At 39.5% G+C, this 24,216-nt stretch overlaps 1 protein-coding gene across 1 annotated transcript in view; it reads left to right on the forward strand.

Annotated features, from left to right (window-relative positions):
* Positions 1-16,405: 16,405 nt before the first annotated feature.
* Positions 16,406-24,216, forward strand: part of KIAA0319 (KIAA0319 ortholog) — a 56,870-nt gene continuing 49,059 nt past the window's right edge. The window contains 1 exon segment of the mRNA XM_036379280.2: positions 16,406-16,658. The gene's annotated coding sequence lies outside the window, so the exon portion shown is untranslated.

Consider the following 24,216-nt stretch of genomic DNA (forward strand, 5'->3'; position numbering starts at 1 on the left):
GAGAAACAAAAACAGCTTTCATCATCAGGTTTTCTCAGGGAATATCCCTTCAGCTCCAATGAAGCCAACATAGTTGAACTGGTGTGAAAACTGAGCTATTTAAAAATCATGTAATAATAACTGTACACAGGCAAAACCTGGTCCTCTGAGAGATGTGCAAGCGTATTCTGGCCCTGTGTGCCTGTGGCTCAACAGAACAGGTTCTGCGACCCACTGATGCCACCTAGAACAGCTGCACAGCTGCAAAAAGGGGGGGTAGTCATGATGATTCTCCAAGAAGTAGGTTTCTAGATACTGTAGACACCTCTATACCTTGCTAGGATCCCATGAAGAACTGGGTTGGCAGATACCTCTATAGTGTCCTATTCCACTCACACTCCAGACTGAATGCATGATCCTGACTTTGCTTTCAAGTGCAAGTCAAGTTAGTACTGCATGCATCTATTCCAACCTTTACTCCCACAAGTAAATAAAAAATTTTAAACCACCCTGAATTGATTGGCAGAGAAGCCACTGCCCCACCTTATTTTGGTTGTTGATAGGCTGCATTCTGTGGCACATGCAGAAATAGAGAACTGTTCTGAATACATGGTCTCTTCATAACCTAAATCACCCAAAATGAAACAGTTCATATTTCAGCATAACTGCAAAGTTCATCACTTATGTTAGACTTTTTTCCCAAACAGTGATAAAATCTTTAAGCAGCAGAAGTCAGAAAATGGATCTCTGCATGGTGTCATGAGATACACACTCACTCAGTAATTTCCTATTTATAATTACTATTGGGAATTGTCACTTAATCAGCCCTAAATTCATTAGTGCCAAGTTGATTATCCTGCTGGATAATCGATCAAGATGCCATGCAGCACTAAGTTAAATGCCTCACAAGAAAAGTCTGCTACATCAAAAAATACCTTTATCAACCAAAATTGCAGCCTCATCAAGAAGTGGCTCCACAAGAATCCATTCTATCACTTTGCCCAGGACCAATATCACAGCTGATGGATTAATAACTTTTTGTATTATCTTATTCACTCTTATTGACTCTGGTGCAGTGCTAGCTTCTTGCCAGCTCATGGAGATTCTTGGACAGCTGCTGGATGGAGCTCTTCTGGACTGCTGGCTTAAACCCTCTGTCTTTATTCATCTCCCTATTCTAAACAGCAGCTTAGTTACAACATGTTTACTTGTCATTCTTCAAAAGAAATACATCTTCAGTTTGCTTTTTCCTAACTGCAGAACATAAACATCCAAAAAAAAAAATCCAAACTTTTGAATTGTTCCTGTAAACACAATACCTACCTAAAAATGAGCCGATACTACTGGTACATCACACTCTTCTTTATCTTTAAACATTTTTTGCATTGTCCGTAGTACTTCTTAAATGTAGGGATTTTTTGCTTATTGGTGCATTTTGAGGCAAGGGGAACTGTTACTTAGTCTGCACTCCAATTTGCCATGAAGGCTTGTGCCACACAAATGCCAAACATGATGGCAATGCCTACAGATGAACCAAGGGTACATCATGGCTGTGCTAGTGCAGAAAAGCAGCTGAATGTCTGCTCTGCTCACACCAGGTACGTGATACTTAATGCATGTGCATACAACCAATGCACATGTGCCTCAGGGCTGAGCCGTCCTGGCTTCTGTGCGTTGAATTTTAGATAATTTGTTCTGGAAACTGAATATTTTATTTGCAACATATTTGCAGAAATTAGTGCTGAAATTCTGACCCCAGGACAGCATTTCTCCAGACTGTTGTACTCTGTACCAGCTGTTACTAATCTCACTGTTTCTGCCTCTGGATTTAATTCCTTATTTACATCAATGGTTTTAGTGTTGCTTTAATCTTCACTGAACTTATAAATAATTTCTTCATTCCCCCCCCTCCCCATTTTTTTAAGTTGAAGCACTAAAGAAAGTCCTAAAAGCCTAAGAAGAAATGAAATGCTTCATTACTGGCACTATTTTTATGGGAACACAGTGAATCTGCTTGCAGATTCAGGCAAGCAAAACCCTCCTCCATGGGGGCTCTTGAGAAAAATGGCAATTGGTCAGTGATGACTGAGGAGCAGAGCTGGGACACAAAGTCTAGAATTGCCAGTGTATATATTCATTCATGCACATGCCCCACCCAAACTGGGACACCCCAAATATGGACTGACACAGGTTTCTGATTCTTTACAGTCTTATTGAATTGTTCAGGTACAACACAATTTGAGTCATCAATAACTCCCCTATTATGAATTACTGGTGGCAGTAAAACTTTGCAAAGCAACAGCATTTCTGCAGCATTCTTGCTGCCTGTTGATCCAGATGCTCCTGGAGTCAGTCTTGAGACAGACAAGTCCTTATGATGCCAGATGACACCAGGAGGGTTTCAGAGATGTGCTAGAGGAGCTAGGATGCTGGCGCTGTTTAGGTCACCCAGGCATGTCTTTTCTCATTCACAGACAGCTCTAAGCTTCTAGGCCAAGTCCTTCTTTCCAGGACTGCCCTTTAATAATAAACTCTCAAGTAAAATTCCACTACCTTTTTCCATTATAGGGTATAATGTTACCTTATGAATATGTCTAGCAGCAAGGAGGTTTTCAAAAAAGCAAATTTTTTTGATTACTTATGAAATGTTTGCCATTTTATTTCAGATGAGTAAAAATAATCATCTAATGAATACTGCCCATGAGCTGTTGTACTGCTTGCATGGCAGACACTCTTTTCAACAGTAATAAACATACAACAGGCTACAAGACAAAATTATTGAATCATCTGTGTAGTTATCAAAATAGTTTTCTATAGCAGTAATGTTGATATATGTCTTACAATTCAACTGAACTTCTCTTGAACTCATTAAAACTTTTGGCCCCACTACATCCCTGACTATATTTCACATGTAAAATTAAATTAATTCCATAAACAAAATAGAATAAAAGAAGAATGAGTGGAAGAAGTGGGGATAAAGAATCTGTTCTTTGCCAATATTCTCAGCTGCTCACCCCTTTTTCCTTGGAACTCATGGGTTTTTAGTTTATCTGCCTTAGCCTGTCCTCTTCAACTTTATTCATCAGAAGTTTGTAGTTTCCTATATTAGTAGGTAAACTTATATCTTTGATTTCATAGAGCTTTACTAGTCTTTAAATAGCCTTTAAATTATAGAAAGAATTAAATATTGCAACAAGTGTATTTGCTTAATAATTTTGGCATCTAACTATGGAACTATTATTCATCAGATATTTATCCTTTTTAAAATAAAAATTAAAATTATTGCTTAGTAAAAAATATATGAAAGTCACACCATAGAGTAGAATTATAAAACCTCTCCCTCTGATTCTTTTCCAAGCTTCCCAAATCAATCACATAGCACTGTCTTTCACTCCATCTTGTTTGCCAAGCACTCTGTGAATGATAATTCAGACTTCAGTAATTACATATTCCAAGGGCTTTGTTCTCCACTTCTACCTGAAAGTAAAAAGATGTTTCCATACTCTTTGAGGAAGGAAAGGCTTTTGAAAAGAGTATTAAAAGAAAGCTGCAACAAACTCATATAAACTCAGCTAATAAATGGGCACGGAGGTTTGCATGTACAATCACTTACTTACAAGTGAATGGTGACCAAAGATAGACCAAAGGTTGGACTTGATGATCTTGGAGATTTTTTTCAACTTTAATGCTTCCATGATTCTATGATATCATGGCCACAGCAAATATGGTCTGCAAAGTGTACAAATAAACAGGCAAGTAGTGTTCAGGTTGCTTTTAAAGAATCTGGAGTTGTAACACAGGGTCCTTCTCATCCCAGAGGCACCTTTATTGCTGGCAATAAAAAGGAGGTTTAGCTAGCATGTACTTCTGCTGTCATATTTTTTCTCCCAGTGCTTACATGTGAATTAGAAGAAAAGGAAAACAGAGGGAATTTCATTTCACTAACACCATCACAGCTAAAATAAGTTTGCCATTTCACTCTTAAACTAGAGCATCTATCAGAATTCATTTGCACCCCAGAAAGGAAGTAAACTTCCCATTACATTAAAACATTAATTCACATGTGCAGAAATCTCAGGGGTGGCATTTTGCTACTTTGCATGTACAAAATGCTTTTAACACAATCATCTCAATTCTTATAAATACAGGGAACTTCCCTATGCAGCAATAGAAGAGTAATTCTTGGTTGAAAAGGGAAGCACAGCAGTTTGTCCTGGTTGACAGTGAGAACTGATGGGAACAGAGCATCTGGGTAGTGATTCCCACTTTGTTACTGGCATTTTTTATGCTGAAAGCATGAGAAATTCCTTAAGTATTACATGGAAATTCCCTCAGTATTACATTAGATAGTCTTAAGCTGGTATTAAATTTGTCAGCATCAAAATTCCTTGATCATAAAATTGAAAAAGTTGAAGAAATGTTTGAGTAAATCAAATAAAAATTAGAGATGTCATTTAGAATGAGGTAATTAATATTCAATATTCATTTAGTTAATAGTGTATTGATCCTGATTTTCAAATAAATTATTAGGCTGCACATAGTGCTCTAATAATTTGGACTAGTTATTGCATTCTGTGTACTGTACAAATTATTTGTTTCAATTATTTGCTGAAAGGAAAGGAGTCCTTTCAGTTTTTTTGAAAGGGAAAGTAAAATTAAAATCTAGTTGTTGTTACAGATTTTTGCTTTTCTCGAAGATAATATTTAGCTATTCTAGTATATCTATACGTTTTTAAGTTCTTAGTACCATGAGTACTGAATTAGAAAATCTCTCAAACCACCTCTAATGAAATAGTAATGTTCAATGTTTCACAAAACAACCATTGGTGCAATTTATTGTCATGCCTAAATTATTGAAGGCTCCAAGGACAGATGAAATAGCTGATATTTTTTACAATTACAAGGTCATATACAAACCATTATTCCAGAGCAGCATTTATAATCACACTTTTCCAAGAGTAGTCTGGGTATCTGCCATAGTCTTACTCACATTAATTTCAGTAAATATCTCCTAAATGGCTTAGAAGCTCAGTTTTCAATCTTTGATGTAGTAATTCTTTTAGATACCCATCCTAGCACTATTTTTTTTTTTGTTCCTCTGCTAACATGAATTGTTTCTCCAGCCAGTTTCTCCAGGCTGTCATTTTCAGGAGCTATCCTTTTGTGTGGTTGTGCTTTGAGAGTTTTCAAATGTCATTGTAAGTTCCTAGTAAGAAAGAGTATCAAAAAAACCCCTTCACCTTCAACCCAGAATAATCAACCTGTTATTTCTCTGTTGTTAGGCAAAGTAATCATATTTCTCTGCTGAGGTGCATATCCCCCCACTACCCCTCGGGCTCTTTTACAATTTTCGGAATGCTTGTTAGGACCAAGCCTTGATTAATGCCTCTTATGCAGTTAGGCTCCCCTTGAGATCATTGGAAACACTGTCTGCGCCCAGGAATTTCTGTTGTCTAATGAGGTCCTGTTTCCTAACAAAGACCATCCCTGGTCTTCATGTAAACCATTCTAGATTGATTCTAACTTGATTTTACTTTGTGTGCTTTATGCATATAGTAATAGAATGAACCTTATCACCAAACTTTGTGCTTTTGCAAACGTATATTAAACCTGCTTTTGTCAATATTTTGGTCAGTGTTTCTCTAAGTGACCTAGACCACTCATTCACAATGCTCTCTTACCTTTCACTTTTCAGACATTTCTTTCAACTTGCTAACGACCTTCATTGTTGCTTTCCCATTGTCACCTATTTAATTGAAAGTCTTTTTTAGCAGTTAATTTTGCTTTAGATATCTCAGTATCTGATTTCTTGTTGTAAAAGTCCCTGACTGTAATTACCTTTCTGTCCTTTGATTAAAGCAGCTTTCATACCCTAAATCAGTGCTGGTGACTTTTCCTGCAATAAGCTCAATGACATCATGTATGGTTGTCATTTATTACGACTCCTTCTCCTTTCCCTGCAATTACATTCCAAGGTTCTCTCACTGAGTATCTTCTATTGGCATTCTTTCCTTTTCCCTGATTTAATACATTTGTCAGATACACTCTCTGGGCTGCTTCCTGACAGCCTGAGATGAGCCTGGAGCAGTAAGTTAGGATGAATACAGCTTCTACTGCTCTTATGCTTCCCTTTTGGATGCAGGAGCTGGCCACTATGAAGCAAAGGCAGTTTCATAGATATAAAACTTCAGCTGCAAGTGTAATAATTTCACTGAACTACCCTCACTGCCCTCTACTTTGACCCTGCAACGTTCTCCCACCAGGCTCAGCAGTGAGGACTCCAAGCCCATTCAAAAGATGCAGCATGAGAATTTTAGGGGAAGAAAGAAAAGATCAAGCCTCCTGCATCAAGTCTTAGATCTCCTCCTCCATGCCAGTTCCTTCTCAAAGGACACTGTGTTGTTCCTAGATAAAAGTACACTGTCAAAACTCTTTTTTTTAGCAGGGCTTACACCAACTTGCTTCCCACAGCAGTTCCCTGAGTAAGCTGAAACCAGTTACAGTTTCCTATTGCAACTCTAGAGAGCAGTCAAGACCAGGCAGATCAGAGTATTTTCACAGCCCTTTCAAACTGTCTTTCCCCATTTCTCAGTCTTGATTTGAACATCTTACTCAAAACAGCAACATAGATAGTTTTTCATTATGGAAGTACTTCACATGATTTGACACTTTTTTCCTTGAATGACATGGGAGAACAAATATTTTATATCAAAGACAAATCAAGGCTAGATCAGAATTCAGTAATTCCTTGTATGACATCTAAAACAAATACTGACTAAACAATATCCTCACAGTGCAAGGGTATTTAACTTGACCTAGGTGTGATCAGAAAGGAAAAGACTACAGAGAGGTGATCTCATTTTCTTTATCATATGTTTTGCATGTAGCTTCTTGCTTCAAGTGTTGGAAACATAGAATCATAGAATAGCTTGGATTGGAGAGACCAATGATGAGAAGACATAAATCATTCCAAATTATTAATTTCAGGCCAGTGTCACCAGGTATTAAATATCAATTATTTCCTATTTTGTGTAGGTAGGAGGGTTAGATTGGGCAATTACCCATAAACATTGTTTTGGTTTCCATGGTTACTCAGGTGATTCTGGCGCCTTTCTTCCACACCATTGGTTGCCACGGATACAAGTCAAAAAATACAGCAGCTACAAGTCAAGATTGCAGGAGTATAGTCCTCCTGCATGCTGCACATATATGCAATGTATCTTGTTTGACACAGCATTTGAATCCTGAGGGCATAATCAGTGGAGTTCTTGGAGTTAATCAAGTTAATAAATTTGTTTTAAAAGGAGAGGATGCTCACCAAACATAAAATGGATAAGACATGGCTACGCTGCCTGAAATAAACCACTTGAGTACCTTCTGGCAAAAGATAGGAATATCCTGATCCTACTGTATTATAAAATTCCAACCCAGACCAATAGAAACTAAATCAGAGCAGAGTGCTGTCTACAGTTAAGGTCAATATTATCTTATCAACTGTGAAAATGTCCTGCACTGTAGATCCTTGTTTAAAAAAAATCCACAGTTATTTTCAAATGTCTGCTGCAACATGTAAACTGACAAAACGAGACCTAACAGCCTATAAATGTAAAAAGAGATAGAATAGGAAGTGCACCGAACTAGGTTTACATTTTTCTGTTCACAAAATTGCAAGAGGTTTATGTGGGCATTGGTATGTCTAAGTGTCTAAACTACATGGAAATACACAATAGACACAGTTAACCTATATTCAAAACCTGAGCTTTTAATAACCTCCATCAGCATGTAAAAAATAGATGCTCTTTTTAATTTTGCAGCTCACCTATATTAAAAAATATACCCCTGTATTTTCATTAGCACACAGTTCACTATGATCTAAGCTTTTAAGTTCTTTCAAATGGCAAAAAATAAGAATACCTATACTTTTCAGATACAACAAACAACTTGCTGAAAATTAATAACTCCTGATCTTGTAAAAACTCAAAAATTGTTACAGGGTGCTATAGCACAAAATATATCATCCTAGTTGTAATAATATTTATTTTATGAAAGATAGTGTAAAGTATATTTTAGAAACCTTTCTGAATTTTATTGCTGTCTGAAACAACAGATCACGTTTCTGAAATAGAATGTAACTGAATAAAAAACACCTTTCCTCCCATGAAAGAGAAAGCTTTAATTTTTTTAATGGATGTTCACTCTCTGCTGCAACTTCTAGAAATCCTGAGAATTAAGTGTCTAAAAAAGCTTGAATTATTTTTCTTCTGTCTTGATATTTTTGGGGATCTTTCCTTGTAAATGGATATCTCTCTATTTCCTTGTCTAAGACACTACGTTTAATTTATAAATATTTTTTAAAATCCACACAGGAAATTCCTAGTACTTTCTTTCTAGTGTTAACTGTGTATTATTGACAGTAACTTTTTAAATGTACAAAATGTGGGCAAAAAATAGAAATGGCTTTCATTTCTGAAACATATACTCTCCTTCTAAAGTTGGATAAAGTTAATGGACAGCCTTACAATCTGCTTAGAAACATAAGAATAAATTCTAGAGACCCAGAGTCTGCTGCTTAAAATATTATCTTGCAATTTTAGATGGCTGACGATTCTTATACTAAGATATTACAGAATCTGTGGCAGGAGTCTGATTAGCTGCAGAAGAAAAAAGCCTGTTTGGTTTTTTTTAAATATAATTAGTAATTCTTTTTCTTCTGTCGAATTGCCTCCTTTCCTCTCTTTTAAACAGATTTTCACAACTTACATCAAAGTTTGAGTTTTGAGTTTGCTAGCTGATTAAGAATGCTAGTAGTCAGCTGAGTAAACATCTCTGTGAAGAGATTTGCAAATTCATCATCATCATACTTAATTTAGGACCAAATTAAATAATATTAACTGTAGTTGAGGAATGACTTCTTAAGTTACCAGTGCTACAAACCAAAGGCATTAAAATTACATGCAGAATTCACTAGGATGCCGCAAATTTATGTTCAAGCTGTCCTCAAAACACTAATCTGCTAATCAAGCAGAAAACATTCTAGTAACACTGTCAAAAATGTTGACACAAAGTATGGAGCTAAATCTTTAGGCTTGACCTGAACACAAAAATTTAATTGGGATGTTAGCTCAAACATTAGCAAGCTTTTGAGTCCAGGATTTTCATGTGACTTTCAAGAACTGGTCAAAATCACTTTTCTAGGAGAGTTGCACTCTTAGCCATGGAACATGCTTCTGTGTGTTTGAAAATAGCTGCATGGAAACAGAAAAAATATACTGCAGAATTTCAGCAATACTGAAAAAAATGTGTAAAGCAAGAATATGATGCACAGTGACTGTCTGGGGTGGGTTCAGGTTATCAGACTTTTCTGATGCCTGTTCTGAGTCACTTATTTGACAATTCAACCTCCCTAAGCTTTGTTTGAGTTTGCTTTAGGTTATCAAGCTGCAGGTGTTTGAAGTCTTAGAGCTCTGTAACTTCTTGCCTACAGATGGTATGAAAACTAAGAGCTAACATAAGGTCAAATGGAACTTGGATTCTCATGGACTAGAAATACACAGGAATGCTACAATCAGCTCACAAAGACAAAACTAGCTGGATGCTGGGCAAATGTAAAAGCTACCATATATATTTTTCCCTAGCTGCCTGATTTTGGCAGCAATATAGGACAGGGAACTACACTGAATGAACATTTGGGTTGACTGTGCTTATGTAAGAAAACCTTGACATGTAATTTTAACAATCAGCTCTCCAACATAAAAGACAGTAAGTATGAGTGTTACATGAAAGATTCTGCTCAAGATAAAACTACACTGTGAGATAGAAAAACACTTGAAGCTCAGCCTGGATAATCGGAAATAGCCTGGATTTTCTGGTCTGAGCCCCACACATCTCCCCATAAATAGAAACAGTACAGTGATATGGCTATAAAAATGGACCATGATGACACCATTTCTTTTTTCAAAAGGCTCTATCTGCTTTTATTTCCTTGTTCCAGTCAGCTATTTCTTTTAGGAAGGCTGGTATCACAGAACAATTTCTGGTTGAGTATCTTTGTCACCATGGGTCAAAAAGGCCAATCATTTTATTCTAATTTGATGTGTGCAACCTATGCCACTGTGTTTAATTCCTGTGTTGTCTACAGCTCAGTTGCTTATAAGGACTGCTTAATGCTACAGGATCCTGCTACTGCAGGCAACAGTAATAAACTTTCAAACACAGGTGAAGACAGCTGCAGGGATCAGAGGGCTAAGAGCTCCCATCTTACCTCCTATTTCATCACACACCCTTTCCTCCCCTCTCACCAGCCTGGGACCTGAGGGCCCTCCCTGGGGGCTGCTGGGGGCTGTGCAATGCCCTGGCCTTGCTGGGGCAGGGGGCTCATCCTGCTCATGCACGAGGGTGCTCATGCCCTACAGCCACAGTCATGACTGTGCCTATCTGCTCAGGAGGTCATGGCACAACATGAAATCACTGAGGACATTCAAATTGAGGAGAGGGTAGACAGTGAGAAGTAGCCCTTCCTCTACAATCAGGAGCCCTGGTCTCCTCCTGGCCTCAATGAGCTGCCCAGGTGTAAAGGAAAGTCACAACTAGACACAGATTTTCATTATTTTTGGCTACATGAAGGGAAACCATGATATGACAACTGAAATAAAATTTTAAAGGATCTATTCTTAACATACCCAGAAAGCTTCTCAGGAGTAACTTAGCTTAGAAACATCATTGTAAAGTCTCATGACGGCTAAGGCAGAAAACTCCGTATTTTATTTATTCATTTATGTTCCCAAATAACTAAATCCTCAGGTGCATGCTAATTTTTATGGAACAACTCTCAAAAATACCACCAATAGAGAGTATTTGTGGTTTTTGTTTTTTGGTTTTTTTTTCATTTTGAAAAGCTTTATATTTGCTTAGACATTCAAGGAAATGATGATGATAGAGAAAAATGTGGTAAAACCTTGTTTGTGGTTTCCCACATTGCCAAACTATCTTTTATGTTTGCCTTTTATACACCTTTAATCTATGTGGGTTTTTTTACAAGGAATGAATCTAATGTTAAATTAAATTGCTCCCTCCTTCTTAAGTGACTGGAAGCATTTGAGTGCTAAGACCTGAGATTGTAATTAAAGTGATAACAGTGGTATGAAATTTGGAAGTCTAATTATTAGTGTCATATGACGCAGAAAAAAAGGCAGTCTAGTTAAGACTCACAATTTCAGTTCATATTTACTGGAATTTTTAAGGTATTTCTTCTGCACCAGTTGTCACTTTACATCTGTAACTTTAACAATGCAAGTGTTCCCTGTTCTCCTACATCTGGTTGTGAGTGACAATGCCAGCACAAGCAAACAGTGCTCACAAATTTTGATTTGCTTCACATTCTCTTCTTCCTCACTAAGAGGAAAGAAAAACCATGAGGTTTGCTTTCATTGCTTATATCTCCTATACCTCCCTGGGAGTTGCAGCCGAAGGACTCACGGGCAAGGTGAAGACAGGGAGTAGGAATTTAACATTCCTAAGAATCCCTGAGAAAGGGAAAGCACCATAAACTCATGCTTTGTCAAAGAAGCACCAGTTTGCACACCCTACTACATTATGACTACTTCTGTTTCTTTGTGTACCTTCAGTACTATTTTGAAAAAAAGGTAAAATGCTATTAATGGCTGATATTGTAGGACAGGTTTTTAATTTGGAGAAGAAAGAAAAAAGACATTTCAGAACTTTGAGCGACTTAGCATCACACTTAAGCTGCAGATCCATCTCCAGAGCTGACTAACTGCTCCCTCCTTTGATCAGTAGGGTTTCTTCACCTTTGAAAGAGTGAGTGAGTGGGGCTGTAATATTTTTATTAGGTACAAGCAAAGTCATAACACTTTGTAAGAGACAATTCATTTTTCTAATTGCAAAGACAGGCAAGAAGAAAATTATATTTGGTGCAATTAAGTGGTTAGTCATTCTTCCAGAATGAGAAAATCTTGCATACAGCTTTTAAAAATCTTTTTGAACTGCAATAAAGCAATCATATTTAAAAAAAAGAGGCATAAATGCTAAATGTTTTACTGACTAATGAATATTAACCAAGTACTATATCTTTAATTAAATACATTTTAAACCACTTAATATGTACCAATATCACTGACAGTCAAATGACAGAGCACTAACATCAATTTACCTCTTTGATGTAAAAGGCAAAATACCTGCTGAATATGGCAACCCAAACTGGTAAGAAAACACCAAAATATTTAATGTTACAAAAACGAAAAATGTGAAACCTAACAAAATATTTATTAGGCTACAACTTGGAATTTGAATTCTTTTCCTGAATCAGTGATGTTATGGAAACTATCCATCACAAAGGATTTACATGAGCATGGAATGTAAGAAAATGCAGTGATTATCTCCCATTGATGATGAGAAACAACAACAGAACTTGATAAAATTCCGTATGATCAGAAGCCTTATTTTATTAATATTTTGATTTACATACCAAGAAAAGCAACTTCTTTTGAGAATCTGGGCAAAGCTTTAAACATTTCTACATGAAAATAGCCTGAAATAACTAAAACAGAAGAGATGTAACAAAATAAAGAAATGTTAAACAACTATGAGGTAAATAATAATTAGATGGATTTAAAAAGAAAAAAGGGGGGAAGCAAAACAACAGTAATAACAGGAAATCATTTTATCATGACTAAAAGTATGCATCTAAAGAACATTTATGCTCTTAGCTATTGAAAATAATCTGATTTTAACTACAGAAAATAATCCAAAACTGTAAATAACAAAAATGTGTTTACAAAGAGGCTGTCCTTTCAGTAAGGCTGAGAAAACAGGAGGCTTAAATGGGAGATACAGTAGGCAGGAATGTTGTTACATTACAATTGAAATGAAAGTAATATTGCATCTGCAACTACCCATGGTAAGGTCATTACACTGTCATTATTTACAGATTCATGCATACTCAACAATAAATGGACTTAAAAACATAGAGATGTTGTAAAACTACAGTTTTGATTAAGGAACAGGGAAAAAGTATAGACTGCCTCAATGAAACATAACAGAAAGAAGGAAAGGATTATACCATGTCACTCTAACCTTTTGCACTCTTATTAGATTTCCTGATACTGTCACTGGTGGGACAGAGAAGCCAATAAAAACCTACTCAGACACAATTGGTCAAGGCAAAAGCTTTTCCTGGGCTGGCAGTAGAAATGACATGTAAGAGCAACCAGACAAATGTGGCCAAGAGGAACTCACCTCATTCCAGCTTTCAAAAACTTTTACAATTACTGATGAATAAAAAAAAACATCTGTCCCAGGTGCCTTGAAGGTGAATACTACCCTCTTTTTCAGTGTTGGTAGACACCTCCTTGAAATGAAACAGATGAAGTTATTTTACTTATTTAAATGGGAGGTGGGAAAAGGTTATTTTCAGGAAAGTGCAACACGATCTAATCAGGGTTAAGTAATGTGAACTAAGTGGCATATGCCCCAAACTTCTTTCTTTTGTAACAGATGTCCCAGGGAAAACTTCCAAGCAGCTGGTTTAGCAATCCAGTTGAAAAGGGATAGGAGAGTAGGATAGGGTGCAGGGTGACTGGAAGGGCTGTGCCAACCCCCTGCGGTGGGAGGGACCTCCTGTACATCATCATAATGTTGTGTTATGTCTCAGGTCAGAGCTTCCCTGAGACAGCAAGAAGCTGCTCATAAGGTCCACTTGGCAGTGATGGGAGGTGCATGTCAGGGGCAGACTCCAAAATGAACCTGGGTATCTGGTGCCGAGTTAATTGTCCTGGGTGATGACAGCTTCACAAGACTTTTGTCTGATCAAATGAAAGCACTTATTGTGGGAAGGCAGCTGGAGGTAACCAGATCAACACTATAGCCCTCTCACCTAGAGGGCTATATTTTGAAGTTTTAATGATTTTGAGATAACATTATAGCATGCTAAGACTATTATTTTGGGAGGATTAAGCCTATTAATTTATCAATTATATGAAAGGCAAGAAAGGCTCAGCAAGAAAATACCTTCTTAGCCTCACCCATCTCCAGCAAACCTGCCTTCACAATCTGTTTAGCCATTTCATTTCATAGCATTTCTGGAGTTTGCAGACTAGCAGCAGAACAGGCACCAGGTGCTGCTGCTGGGTTTCTTCTACAGGAGCTGTTTGCTCCAATTCCTCTGTGTTTGTGTAGGAGTAGTTGCATCTTGATTACTCAGTGGAAGAGGCAGTCTGAAAAGCCAAAGGCACTGGATCATCTACCCCTGTGCAGGGAAAGCAAACAGGGACAGTTACTGCTTTCATCCTTTTTCACCCTGTTTTAATTAAGAGAGTGGGAAGAACCTCCTGACAGGATACGCAGAAGACTTGTGTTCCTAAGCATGTGCTGTGCTAAGGAACCTTTTGCATACCTGCACAGATCCTTCAAAAAGTGCTAACATTGAGAGAATAATCATTCCTGCAGAGAAAATAATTAAAAAAAAACAGTGCCACTGTATCTGCTGGCAGTCAGTAAAATTAGGATCACATAACCGTATGAAGCATTGGAGGTCAATTTTCTTCTCCCACTGGATGAGTAAATTGAGTCCCAGTGCTGGCAGGAAGGCTTCAAGGCATGAGAAATAGGGCTGCCACAAAGGAAAGATATCCAGGCTTCCTCTCTCTACACACACATCCTTTTCCAAGTCAAGTAGACTAGGTCAACTGTGGAAATAATAAGTCTTCTCTTCCTTTTGTGTTGTTATTAGAACATGTTTTAGGAATTCATATGATACTTTTTTACTTCAAATGAGTAGACTTGGTCTCCCTAAGCTGGCCAAAACAGCCAACACGCAGAAATTGCAGAACTGTGGAATCAAAATTGGCACAAGAACACAGCAAAAAAAAATTTTTTTAAATGTCAACAGACAACTCCTTTAGGCTCTTTCATATATATTCAAAAGCAATCCACAATTACAGTTCTGAGATATCATTCCTTACTTTAGAGAGCAAGCACACGAGTCATGACCTTCCCATACTGAGGAAGACATAAAGTAGCTTCAGGAAATATCATAACAGACCATTGTTGAATACAGTTGGTAAGGTGGGAATCAGATGAGGAGGTAAAAGCTGTTGTTCACTCAAGAGATGACATTATTACATCCTTAAAATGCTTTGATATTTTCATCATCCTGTAGTACCTGCAAAACACTGTTTACCCCGAGTCAAGCAATTCATTAAAGACTGAGCAGAACTTGGCAATACAGTAGCATCACAAACAGGTAGAACAGAGGATCTGGGACCTTGATAGGCAGGTGCAAAGCATGAAACCTTTACAAGTCTGAAATTCACTGCTTTTTTAATTTTATTTCACTTAAAAATGAAATTGCTTGTTCTACAATGTTGCTGAGGGAGATATACTTAAATCACTTCTCTATGCCACATGGACTTTGGTGTTGAGTAGAAAAACGCCTGTTTCCAAATCAAACTGGTGTATTATTTTGGAGTGGAGCTGTAAAAATCAAAGAAGCAATCAAACCATTTCTGCATGCTCTGACTGCAAACGGAAAATGGCAACGTGACAAGAAAAGAGCAAAATCAAAGACAGAGAAATGATGAATATTTTGTTGAAAAGCTATTCTGAATAAGCTATGGGTTCTCTTGCAGAGGCTTCCAACAGAGATATTTGCCATTAGGATGTGGGACTTTATCAGATGAGCAGCACTGGCTCCCCAGCCCAACGTTATCAGAAGATTGGAAAGGTGAGGATGTGTGAGCTGGGGAGCATGCCCCAGTGCATCTCATGCCTGACAGGTGCTGGCCTCCTGCTGCAGCCACCGTGGGAAATCCCTACTAGCAGTAACAGTGTCCCTCAAAACGCTGCACGTGGAAACAGAGCAGCGAAAAGCCGAGCAGGTGACAAAAGTAGGGAGACCTGCACTCAGGGATTGGGTGCGAGATCCCACCTTCGAGGCCCTTGGCAGACCAGCAGCAGTGCCGTGGTCGCCTTTCGGCCGCTGGCACCCAAAGTGGCGTGAGGCAGAGCTCGGTTGCCTCCCCGCTACAGCTTCTTGGCTCAACACCTTCATACCCTTGCTGAAGGTCTTCAGACCTGGGAGACCTCTCGCTGCTCTACCTCCAGGTCGCGTCCGTGGAACAGTAAAAGCCCTGTGGGTGCAATGCCGTGGAAGGTGCCACCACTGTCCGGCCGGGCGGGGAGGACAGCAGCAGCAGCGAGACCCTGCGCCCAGGGGCTGCGCCTCCCGCTCGCCCCCTCCTCAAGATGGAGACGCGGTACCTCCTCTCCTTGCTGCCAGCAGGAACCCGCCCCCGCCCCCAACTCCTTCTTGGGATGGAACTGGACCGACCCCACCTCCCCGCCCGGAGCCACCTCCCAGCCCTCCCTGCCGTGCCCAGGGCTGCCCACAGGTGCGGCCCGCTGCCGCGGGTGGTGCGTGCCCGGCGGGGGCTGTGGGCAGCGATCCTGCGCGGAACGCGGCGGCCGCCCCTCGGCAGCGGCGTGAGGGACGGCGCCTGCTCCTGAGTCAGCAGCGGCGAGGAGGAGGAGGTGGCGGCACCTCCCGCCCTGCCCAGCCCGGCCCGGCTCCGGCCCCACGCCCTCTCTCGGCTCCCGGCGCTCAGCACCCGCGGGAGGGAGCGAGGAGGGGCGGCGGGGCGGCGCCGGCTCCTGCCCTCCGCTAGGTAGGGTCGCCAGGAGATGGGATCGCCGCCGCGGCCTGGGCGAGGGTGGGGAAGGGGCGGAAAGCGGAGCCGGTGCTCCGGGCGAGGCGCTCCCCAGGCTGAGCGCTGGGCAGCCGCCCTCGGCTCCCGGCGGGGCGCAGCCGGGCTGGAAGGCTGCGGGACAGCGGTAGCGATGAGCCACCCGGTCTCCCAGGGAGTTCTCCTTCACTCCTTGACTCCCCCGTCTGCGTGAAGCAACGTGTGTATTCTGTGCGACCTGTTAGGCCGGGAGCGTGGGGAGATACAACAGTGGGCTGCTTTGGGGAAGCGTGTGTACATGTTGGCAGATAGATGTATTTATTTATGTATGTGTAGAAAAATAAGTATTTATGTATGAAGGATCATTTTTGATAGGATATTTCCTAGGTGTTCATGTGCATTTATTTGTGTCCAATCATAGCTTTATGTTGTTCTCTGTGTGTGTGTATATATTGATATTTATAAATCCAAGGAATGTAAGAATATTACTCTCACCAAGCTGCCCTCCAGTCTTCTGTCAAAGTGTGTTTTTGTTACAGCCCAGACATGTATTTATGTGCCTGCTGAGAAAGAATGGTGCTAATGTGTAGTATGTGAAATGCTTTGTTAGATTTCATTCTGAGCAGTAGGACAGAGCTTAAACAGGAGAAAGTGCTATGTGTGATTTTTATATCACTGCAGTTTTGGGTGTTATCTGCATTATGGTTGCTGTACAGAAACATTTCCATCCTTCTCCTGACCCCCTTCAGGCGCCTATTGCAGAATAGTCAGATAGTTGAGGGAACAAAATGAAATGCAAACTGTTTTGCCCTCTGTTCCTCCCTTATCTGTTTATACTGTAGGAACACCCTCATATTCCTCACACTGACTGCATGACAAGATAGTGGAATTGATATATTAAACTCTTTGGGGTAGGTTCTCTATCTCTTTTTGTCTTTGCAATGTCTTGTAGTTGGAGATTGATCCTCAGCCACACAATTCTGAGAGATATAAGTATCACATAAGTATCCTTGTGTTTTACAAAATTTGACTTTTGCAGTTGATATTTCACAGTTAGACATTGTGTTGAGCCAAATTTGAATCTCTAAAAACCAGAGTTAATAGGTGGTACTGTCTATACTCATTTTGGTAGCTTAGATGATGGGAGATGAGCTGCTCAGCATGTTCTAAGTCTGAGTGGTACAGGTAAGGTGAGAGTGGTGTGTACAAGCTTCTTGGGCTGATGCTTTTCCCTAGGCACAAGGCAGTGGAGAATGCAGTATAGCCTGGATTTTACATTATTTAAGATAAGTAGAATCACGATCATGGTGGTCTGGTGAGGATGCTGTGCGCAGGGATTGCTTGCCCAGTTTAGGTTTTTCCCCACCATTTCCTTTGGGGAATACTGTGGTGGAGGGCTGAAGGAATACTTCTGTGCAGAGGGACAGAGACACTTCTGTAACACTTAGGAAAACTTCAGGTTCCACAGAGAACACATGCAACTATTAATCTGCTTCATCTTCACTAGCTGTGTATCAGTGAGCTGTAATTCTGTCGATTTTAACGAACTGCATGAAGTGACAAAGTTTTGGTGACCTGGAGATGCTGTAGTTTGGTTCAGCTTTGCATTGTGTTGACCTCTCACCACTTAGGTTTTGGATGCTGTTTGAGCAGGCTGCTAATTTCAGTGGCATGGAGATGAAGGAATTACTGTGGACAGGTTTCTGAACCTGCTAGTGAAATCTCCATCAGGAATGCTTTAAAAACAGTTTATTCTCTCTCCTACCCATGTGCAAAGACACAATATCTGTTTCAGGTGGAGTCTTTCTAAACCTTCCCAGCTGTACTTTCTGTAATGTTGGAAAAGGCTTTCTGCGGGCTTCCACCCATACCAGTGGTACAGATTTGCTTACAGATCTTTCATTTAAGGAGGTGTGTGGGAAAGGTTTATGTATGCTAGTTTTGATATGTTAGGTATATCCTTAATGGAAAACCAGTGATTAAAGGTAGAGCTGTGAACAAGTCCTGCATATCCAGCAGTCTCCAATTTCAGGACAGTGGAGAAGGCAAAAACCATTGTAATGGATATTGTACCCATAGGGAGAAATCTTTCCTACTGTCAGGCTGTTACCTTTCAATTTCTGTCACAAGGTATCTTTCTGTACAAATTTATAATCTAATTTACCAGCAGATATAGTTGCTTTTCCATTTAAGCATCTAATCTCTTCCTGAATTATGCCAGGGTATGACCACTGAGTATTTTTCAGCATGATGTGACTTTTTACTGAGTAGGTTGGAATTGAGTCAGTCCAGTTGGTGATAATATAAATGTTGTAAGGCTAATGCCAGTTTTCAGGCTAGTTGACCTTGATGAAGAGACAGTTCAAAGGTTATTTCCTATCCTGATGTATTTTCTTTGATAAATCTGTTCTCTGTACAGTTTGTTAATTGTTTTGTGTGTTGCAAGGAGTTCCCCTTGTAAAATACAGATTTTATTTTACAAGGGGATTTTAGAGAAGTAAAACATACTCAATTATATGAGATTGGGCTCCAGAAGTTTGCATCTGAGCGGAGTCTGTGTGTGCACATGTGCTTTAGCTGTTTATTACAAGCAAGTGATTTCCTGAACAGCAGAGTTAATTAAAATTTCTGTAAAGTGGTGTATTGAGGTCGAAACCTGATTTTTTCATTGTCTTTCCCTGTACCTCTGCATTTTTTTGCCACGTAGCTTTCTCTTTCCACAGACTGGACTGATTTCGCAATACGTGAGCTGCCATTTTCAATTATGGAATCTGGATGGCACATTATATGAGGTTTGAGCCTAAAGATGTTCAAATTGCAGTTTCGTTTTCTCTGGCCTAGCTTATTTTACAGAAGTCATGAGAATTTAATTACCTTCTGGTAATCAGTTCTCCTCTGGTTGAAATCAATGAATGGCTTAAAGGGTACATAAGTGAAAAAAGTCTTTCAGACAAGATTTTTCTCTACAGGGCAGCAGACTAACAATGGGCATAAAAACCTGCCTTTGTCATGTGGGTCAAAAGAAATGTCTAGAAATGGATTTTCAGCATCCAAATGCTCTAAAGCTCTTTCCTTGAAGGTGATAAAATAACAAGACAAATGGAGAGATGTTCCACTTCATGTGGAAGAATTGGGCTTTTCTGGCTATCTGCTGTTATATCCACGCCCCTCATGCAAGCATTTTTTCCTGCAGTGTGTGTTGTTTTATCTCAGGCAGTCACTGAGTTCAATACTCTAATCTCAGAAATGGTCAATTAACTTAGTTGATGTTAATACTTATATTTCTTGATCCAGTCTCTGTCAATCAATCTGTGAAGAGCTTGGAAAGCTTTTATAAATTAGATTTACCCCTAAGTCTGGTTTCATCACACCGTAGCATGATACAAAAAACATTACCTAACATCCTAGTGCATCCATTTGACTTCAAGTGTCAGACTGTCATTTCTTCTATTGTATGGTGCTTTGTTCATTAATGAAGGTAGTATTTATCACCTGAAGGCCATAAATCAGAAAGCTTGAATCTCCTGTAAGGGAAGTGGATTCAGAGAACTATTACAGTAAAATTTTACTGTAGTAGTTTTGCATTGTTTTTCTTCACAGTGTTTGCCTTGTGAGTGGTATTAGTGCTAGAGTGTCAAAGTAAAATGTAGTCATTAATTTAAGTGCAACAAATTGCACTGGACAATAACATACATGTTTTTGCAACTCTTTCTGTAGCTAGTGTTCCTTTGGCTGAGGTTCCAAACTTGTGGTTTTTTGAGACACCCTCATGTTTTATGTGACAGCTGTCCTCTACATTTCAAAGATAGAAGATGTCTGCCATTTCCTTTGAAGTGTGATCATCTCTGTATTCAGCACTTCTGAGATCAGTGTCTGGAGTTCCTGCATAGTATGTTTGAAAATTTGGTCACCAGTCTGGAAATACTAGCTTTGATGCCTAGGTAGAGATCATGTTACGAGAAGAGTAATTTATTTTTTTTTAAGTATTAGATGCTAAATATCAGTATTAACAATTGCAACAGTTCAAGTTATCATAAAAGAGATTATCTAAATCCTAGCACTGATTTAAATGTGGTCATGACTTTGCCCCATGAAGTTTTTCTTAAAAAAAAAAAAAACTGGCAATATTTAAAGTCTTGACCAATCTATGAAAACTATGAATCTTGTGGGTTTAAATTGTGGGATTTTTCTCTTCAGTAGAGAGAGGTTTCTTTCCCTACTGAAGATTGAGACTTTTTCTATGATTACTGTAGTTCAGGAAATGGCACTTTAAGAAAATTTGTCAAAATCCTAAGAACTGCAATTTAATAATGGCATCTTGAATCAATTATTTTTTCCTTTTAATTTGAGGATGTAGAATATAAGTGGAAAAAAATTGCTCTTAGTTGCAGCTCCATGCTATAGCAAAGCTTTTCATAGTTTTGATATAGTAATTTTTGACCTTGAGCAAGTGCAAAATAAATACATTCTTGTGTTCTTTGCGTTTATGTGATCCAGATTAAACTATCCATGTGAGAATCTTTCTTGCACCTCTCCTTTTAATTTCATCAAGTTTCTCCAGAAGCATCAACCTGCACTTGCAAATTGTCCCTGAGCTGCGCAGAGATACCTCAGTACCTAGCTGGAGCCTGCTGTGCAGTGCAGCCTGCTGTGTGTAATTGCTTTCTGCCAGAATGGCACACTACTGAGACCACACGACTTTGTCACACAGGCCTTCAGTCAGCAGTTGGGCAGCAGCAAATTTGGATTCTGCAAACTGAAGAAGATTTCTACCGCCTTCTCTGCAGTTGTATGTGTCTTTTTGCAGGCAGTTTGCTAAATCTGGTTTTGCTTTTTCCATCCAAAGGTCAAAACTGATGTTATGTACACCCATTGGATAGTTTTCTTCTGTCACCTGTTTTCCTGTTGGGAAAAAAAGTATTTAAATACTAGAAGATTAGATAGATAGATAGATAGATTCTAAAGTACCCTTCATGGTAGGCTAATGACAGGCTAGATGAAAATCCAGAGGATTATGCAAGGTTGCTTTGTCTTGCCTCTGCTGTGGCAGGCACAAGATTCCTTCAAGCTCTCCCTTTATGGGTGTCACTTAATTTTCGTTGTGGAGTACATAATTGAAAATTGCCTCACTTATCAGTTCTCTCTCTCCTCTATGTCCTTGTGAAAGTGGAAAGCAAATGGAAACTGAGTATAATGGTTTAGAGGAACTGTCCAACAGTTAGACTGCCTTCTGTAGAGAGGTATTTTGATGTGTCTGGCCTGTTGTGGGGATGGAAATGCTCTCAGGTGTTTACTGATCTCACTCTGTGCTATTAATTTTCTTAAGGATGAGTTTTTGATTAGCCTTCCCTCCTTGCTGGGCTCTCTGACCTCAGGGCTATGCAAATGTCTGTATTGAAAATTAAGTAGTAACAATCGTGAAACATGTCAATCCTGACACTAATTATAGTGTTTTTATAGCTTAGCAGAGAGTAGTTCCACCATTCATTGGTGGGTTCAAAATTTTTTCTTCCTGGTCTCTTCATCCCATAAACCCCTGCTAATTCTCTCAGCTTTAGGATTTGCTCTATTGTTTGCACTCTCCACCCCAGTTGTAATGAAGGAAATCTTGTAGAAGATTTCCTGAGATCTTGTAGAATAAAATTGCTCTTTGTGTGCAGCACTGCTCTTTTCTCTTTGTCTGGCTGTTTGGTGTCACTTAGCAGTTGACAGAGCTATGGTTACCAGTGGAGCTAGTTGAGCATGTATCCAATCCAGCTGAACATGGCAGAACATATTAAGCTATTCAGTTTGTTGTTCTGTCACCATCACCTTGCTGTTTGTGCCCTGGACCTGACTGAGGAAATTGATACAGAGTTGGGATGTAATACCAATCTAGTGTCAGCCTTCACCAAGACCTGTGGGAGATCCTCTTAATAAAGCAGAGAGACATTTGCAATTATAGTTATATCCTGCAGTTGCAATAACATTCCATCAGAAGTCATGGGTTTTTTTTCAAGTATAGGTATACCTATTGTTAGCAAATTGTGTGAGAGGAAGGTGACTTTGCACAGGTCATAAGCATTGATGACTCTGCAATACCTGCCACATCTGCTCAAGGGCGTGAAAATTATCTCCTTTATTTAGATGCCTAACTTGTGGCTGTTTTGATGATGTGTGTTCAGACAACATATGTTATTGTTAGAAGTCCTAGTGGCTGCACGTGTCCTGAGTATTTCTCTCTGTTACTAGGGACAAATGCTACTGGCATGAAGTTTAATTTTCTTTCCTTCTACAGTATTTATGCAATGTCAATGCTCAGCTATTAAGTAACTGTCTCAGGTACTAATGCAGGTACCATAACTGATAAAATAAATAATTTTAATTCTTCATGAGAGGTGGATTTCCTGAAGGATTGTTTTGTACTACATTTAATAGAAAGGCTGACAAATATGTGTGTATGTGTGTGTGTGTTTATGCATATAGACACTTTCATTAAGTGTGGTTATATGTTCATTTACTCAGCCAGGCTGCTTTATAAAGGAAATGCTGTCAATTCAAAAATAGGGATTTGCTTTACTGTGGCTTGAGTTTCAGATGCTGTTTCAGTATTTCTTTTGGCATGTTCCCTAGCTGTACTAGTGACCATAAGGGCAAGGAGGCAAGGACCTCCTGCCTGCCTTTCTCACTGATGCCAGTGTGGCTGGGCCCAGCGTTCAGGCCCCTCATTCTCCTGGAGGTTTCTGCTGCCAGGCAGTGTTCTCTGACTGCCTTCATGGCTCCATTTGTCCCTGTCTCTGATTTTGTTGGCATGCAGGGATTCTGCTACACCTTCTGTGGAGCACCTGCATACTACCTTATGCTCTCTTTGCCGTTTCACAGCTGAAGGATTTGAATGTATTCCCAGACACAGGTAATTCAGTCTGTACACATTCTTACTGCTAATGGCCCTGGCCTAATTATGTGTAGGAAGTGGCAATATAGTTCTGCATTGCTGACCCCTTTCTCTCTCTGTGGGAGAAAATTATTTGAGTCTGCCTCAGGTGAAGCAAAATGCAGAGTGAGATTTGATGTGGAGGAGAAAAGGAATATGGAAGTAATTTCTTTCCTTGGAAATCTGTTGTAGTTCATGTGTTAGCTACTAAAAGATGTGGTCCTGATCAGCAGCTGCAAATGTTTAAAAGGTCATGGAGTCAAAATGTTTGTATAGAGGGATCAGTTCAGACTTTTCTCTTATCCTGTTTCCTTGAGCCCTGCCAAAAGCTGCCAGCTGGAACAGAAAAACAAGTTTTCAGAGTAAGGCAATATATGTATAATACATACCTGGTTTGACCATACCTGCTGCTCAAGGCTGCCATCCGTCTTCTAGCTAAGAGTGCAAGTCAGACTTGAACTTTTAAGAGCCAAGAAATGTCAAAGTAATTACCAGCAATGCTGTCTGCTTGTGTTGTTATAAAAATAGCAGGCTTTGTGTTATATGTGAAGGATAGAGATTCAGCTAGCAAAATAATCTTGTGGCCTTAGTTATTTTTAATTGCTGGGATCTCAGGGCTGGCCACCT

This window comes from Molothrus ater, chromosome 1 (assembly GCF_012460135.2).
Source record: "Molothrus ater isolate BHLD 08-10-18 breed brown headed cowbird chromosome 1, BPBGC_Mater_1.1, whole genome shotgun sequence".
Lineage (NCBI taxonomy): Eukaryota > Metazoa > Chordata > Aves > Passeriformes > Icteridae > Molothrus > Molothrus ater.